We start from the raw sequence: 5,816 nt of genomic DNA, 5'->3' as shown, positions 1-5,816 counted from the left end.
TTAATAACTGCAATATGTCAATATTGACCCTGTGTTTGTGCCTCTGTCCCTCAAGTCTGTCACCCTTTGTTCATATGTCACGCAGTAAGAGGTGAATGTGTACAGTATAACATTATATACTGACATAATTCCTGATATCAAGCCAGTGGTATATCTGACTGCCAGACATGTAATGTACAGGAGGCCTAATAGTTGAGGGCAAAACCTGGATATTCTGTGGTAGTCTGTAAAGTAGTAAGGTCTGTGTACTTATGGTGATTGTTGACAGAGTGTCTGTAGTATGTAGCAGTGTATTGTGATCATGTTATTTGGCCTGTGTACAGACTGGGGTAGATGTCAGTGTTCTTGGTATTGTTCTATCTGACAGCATATGCTGCTCCAGTTTCTGATACCCTATCAACCTATATTTTTGTAGGGCCAGACTGAGACATGTCCCATACCACAGCCAGGCATCAGACTACACTGTGAATTGGGTCAGCAAATGTAGGGTTAGTGTGTGAGTGGCAAATATGATGATGTGTTTTGTTCACACAGTCCATATACTATACTATTAATTAGGCTTACCATTATGTGACTGTGACTGTATTGAGATTGGTTGTGGGTATGCACTTTCACACTGGTGTCTGTTACTCTGTGCTGTTACATGCCTGTAGTGCCTGCTATATTTGCAATTACATGTGTATTCCCCCATAGGTAAATTGGGTTAGTGTTGTGGCAGTCTGCCTGTTGTTTAGACAATGATTGGGGGCATGCCTGCCTAGCAGTGCAGTGTAGTTACCTAGTGTGATGTTATGTTCAGATATTTGTAAGATATACTGTTGCCCGGCCAGCATACATGTTGTGTATTTCTGACAAAGCAGTGGGCTGGTGTGAAGATGTATGTCACTAACTAGTGTGAAGTATGTGGCTTGGGATCCCTGCTCCTCCAGTTAATATGTGTTAGGACAGACAGGAGAGTGTGAATGCATCAACCATATGAGCTTATCTAGTCCAGTATTTCTGATATATCCTCATTTTCATGGCTGTAAACATCCCCTTTGTCAGGCTTGTTGCACATTTCTTGCACTAACGTGTTCTATGTATACCTCCTGACTGACCAAATTGTTTCAGACTGTCCACTTTTCCACATAGGGTCATGTACGTTTGGATAGTTTTTTCTTAATAAATAAAATCATCACTTAAAAACTGCATTTTGTGTTTTCTTGAGTTATCTTTGTCTAATATTTACTTTTGTTTGATGATCTGAAACATGTAAGTGTGGCAAACATGCAAAAAAATAAGAAATCAGGAAGGGGCAAATACTTTTTCATTGCACTAAATATATATATATATATATATATATATATATATATATATATATATATAGAGAGAGAGAGAGAGAGAGAGAGATATAGAAATATACACACACACACACACACACACACATATATATACATATACATATATATATATATATATATATATATACATACACATATATATATATATATTATAGATATATAGATATATATGCATATATATATATATATATATATATATATACATATATATATGTATAAACATATATCTATATCCTTTTATGTGTAAACATGAATGTTGTATATACCTTTTCAGATGTATCCCACCATATTAATCTATGTGTATATTTACATATAAGAACATGACTGATTCAACACCTTTTTCACTTACAAGTACTAAACAATTGTAGTAGTCAGAGCAGTTGTTCACTACTATTCAGTATGTGTACTGAATGATATATTTGAAAAACAAGAAACATCTTCACAGTTCAGATGGCTTAGTGGTTAACTGCTGTGACTATACTGCACAGGGTCCTGGGTTCAAGACCTGCAGGGGTTGTTTATTTTTGTTGCTAGGCAGAACAAGGACTGTTGGATACTGAGTGGTTAAGGCAGTTTTGAGCAGTTTTAAGCATGTTTGCGCAGGTTTGCGTGATGGTAAGCAGTGCTAACGTATGGTTAAATGAATAGGCGCTTATACCTTGTAGGCTTTGCTTACCAGTGCACAAATCTGCTTAGCATTTATATTTAAGCAATGCTTACACCTGCTAAGTATAGCTCAGCCCTGGTAACCACTGATCACATTCCAGTCTGATAAAATAGCAGGGTGATGACATCTTTAATAAGTGTATTTAATTCCATGTACATAACATTATTCTATGTGCTGTCATTACAGTAGCAAGGGGTGTGAGTATACTGTATGGGACTCCTGAGTATACATGGGTAGTACCACAATCTTTTATCTTTGTATGTGTTTCACACTTGGGTAGTATCCCAGGTTATATGCAGTTACACTTGCATGTATTGTATCCTTACGTTACTACTTTTAACAGTGCTTTTCCAAGTAAGAGTAGATTGCAGGTTGTAGTACTGGAACCATACACCCCTGCATGCAAAGCTGGACTCTGAGTACTGACTATTGTATTCTTGGTGTATGAGCTGTATGTTTTTAAGTATCTCCTATTGGATATTGATCTGATATGTTGATATTAACTGTAGACTACTGTGTGTTTAGGACATGTCATTGAGGACTGCTGTCATGTGGTAATGGCATACCTATCAGTGTCAGACATCTATCTGCCAAAACATTCAACCTAATGCATAACCTGTCGGCTAGCTAATTTGTCTGTCCTCTGTGCAGATGTGTAGATGTCAGGTATCCATCTTGGCTGGTACACACCTAGGAATACCTGCACATATGGACCTCAGTACTGACAAATGTGTCAGTGTACATTACTGAGAATAACAGTGTCTGTGTGTTTGTAAACTTGTAGTTGAAAATACTCTGAGGGTCTTCTCACCCACTATACCCCCCATTGCTATACTTAGAAATGGTTGCTGCTGTAATTCACATTAAATGTACCTTGTTACACTCTTCGCCCTGTGGGCTATCTGGGGCTTGCAGTACCAGCATAACACTGTTCTACAAATGGGTAGATAGGTGTGGGTTACCCTTTGAGTCCTGGCAAATGTGGGTATGTGTGTGTGTGTGTATGTGTGTGCAATTGTGTGTGACTGTGCATATTTGTGGGAGACAGCATTTTGAGGTCACATTCTCCAAATACAATAAACCTTGCCAAACATTATAAGGGATGGTGATGTTGCTGACATTAGGAGAAAAATGGCAAGCCCTCACCCCACTGTCCCTGTAGCATGTGCAATAAATGCATATCCCTGTAGTATCACTGATTAGATAGACAAGGGTATGTATTGTAGTCCTGGTCAGTGTGTGATTGTGGGTATGTCAGAGCATCATCATGGGTTTCAGTGAGTACAATATCCAATGTGGGGTGTGGGTGCTGGGTATAATGTCTTTACACCATGGTACTCCGAGTACATATCCCAATGTCCACTGTATGAGGACTGCTGTCACTATCAACCATACAGGTAACTGATTACACTATCCAGCCCAATAATGCATGTGCTGTGTGCAAAAACTCCCTAATAGTATGGACCCACTGACAAGGTAGTTAGCACTGCTAAACCCGGGTCTGTCAAATGTGTCTATGACTGTATGTGTTTGTCAATGTGTATATGACAGTATGTCATACTATGTATTGTTCATTAACACCCAATACATCCCCCATTACCATACTGTACAAGGCCTGGTGATGTCCTTCACTTAACAGGAAACTCGGGACACACCTCATCCTAAAAGCTCTGTGTCGTGTGCAATTAAGACAAAACACATTAGTAGCAATAAGTACCTAGGTAGGGGTTCTACTCTCAGAGTTGCCAAGTAAGTGTGTGTGTATGTGAAGGGATCTACTTCTGTTTGCAGAAAATACATGTCCCAAGAGATCATTTGTCTGAGAACTAACTGGCAAAAGGTAACATTTCAAAGGAATCATCTTGTGAAAAAGTCATTCCATCAGAACTAGTACTGGATGTGTAAATGCCCTCTTCCCCACTGTACAACTGTACAGTGATCCTGGAGTTGGTAGATATATATATATATATATATATATATATATATATATATATATATATATATAGTTGGGTGTGGTTGTTGTAGGCACAGCCACCCACATTGTGGTTATTGTTGTGCATATCCCCCGTTTAGTCTGCTGTTATACTGTACAGTTTCTGTTAATAGGTTAAGTAGTTGTTAATCACACTATGTGTGGTTCTGTGCCACCCCACACCCTCCAAAGTGGGGGGCTGTGTCAACCACACCAGCACACCTATGTTTATCAACTCCAGGATTGCATTACATTGGGGAAGAGGACATATACCCTGCCAGTACCATCGTCAATGGCATTAAACTGGTGGACTGATTATTTACTGATGTGATGTTTTGAATATTTGGTCTTGGTGGAATTACATATGCCAAAATGTGTTCACTGCAAAATTAAGTACATCCATGTGTACAGTATCCTCTGTGTATTGCATCAACACCAAAGCCTCTGTGTGTGTGTGTGTGTGTGTGTGTGTGTGTGTGTGTGTGTGTGTGTGTGTGTGTGTGTGTGTGTGTGTGTGTGTGTGTGTGTGTGTTATTCACAAACATTTGGTGTGTGTCACCCAGTACACTTACCATTGTCCACTGTAGAAGAGCTGCTTACATCAGCCGCTATCCACTCACCTGTATACACCCTCCAGACCTATCAGCCATGTGGCACATGCAGTAACTGTTACACAGACCTGTTACTTGTGTTCAGCTGTACTCAGGATATGACACAGTCACTGTGTCACCACAGTGCCATACCCCTTGTAGGAAAGGACAGCAGACCGACATCCTGCTGACACATAGACACCTGCAACACAAACAGAATACATTATGGAGACCACAATCAGTCAGTGTTAATAACAGCTATAATGCATCATGGCTGAATAGCTACACACCCTGACATGTAAGCATTAAACATTTCAGCTGAAAACACATTAAACAGCATTACATTGCTAAACCTTAATACATTCACCCTGTGCATGAGAACCATATTAGCATGTCCCTTTATCGATGGTATGGATGACAGGGATGTGGCACAGGTATCATCATAGTCACAGGGTGTGTTGTACATTTGCCAGAGGCCTAGGCTGAGCTGTTTGGTTGACATCATGTGTGTGGGTTAGGGGGTTCTTTATCAATTGGGCTGTGCAGATGTGGTGTGTGTAGGTATGGAGAGCCCTAGCTGTGTTGGTGTGTGTGTGTGTGTGTGTGTGTGTGTGTGTGTGTGTGTGTGTATGCATGCACACAGCTCTGCCATGTGGCTGCCCTATACAGGAGTTTGTTGGACAGCTGCAGACCATACATGGCAGGGTGTACAGTTCACCATGTCTGGCCACGGACATGGGAACTGTGCCTGCCAGGGGTTCCATGGGCAATACCAGGTAGAAGCCCAGATATGGTCTCTGCCCTAATGGTAATTGTCTGCTGGATCCACGTCTCTGTTGGGACTGGCCATTTCCATGTGCACGTGGCCTGCTGCATTGTGGTGTGGAAAGCACACCCCCACTGGAGTGCTGGTGCTGGTACTGCCACTATGTGAGTGGCTGGAAGTTGTTGCACATCCATGTAGACCTCCATCTTTTGGTGTTGCTTACCTACGTCCATGTGGTTGATGCCCTATTCCCACCACATGCTCTAACACAGACATCGCACAGTCACGGATTCCCACCATCTCACCCAACCATCTATCCAGGACCTCTGCAAAATAACAGTGGGCACTTGCAAGATCATGGATGTTGTCAACTACAGCAGAATGAGTAGCACTCTGGAGCCTCAGACTCTGTCTGGTGTAATGTTCCATATGTGCCTGTGCCTCCATGATGGGCTGAAACATGCATATGGTGACACCTGCT

Source organism: Protopterus annectens, chromosome 2.part1, assembly GCF_019279795.1.
Source record: "Protopterus annectens isolate FY-2018-M chromosome 2.part1, PAN1.0, whole genome shotgun sequence".
Lineage (NCBI taxonomy): Eukaryota > Metazoa > Chordata > Ceratodontiformes > Protopteridae > Protopterus > Protopterus annectens.
The sequence above is the reverse complement of the archived record's forward strand: the minus strand, read 5'-3'. Positions refer to the sequence as shown.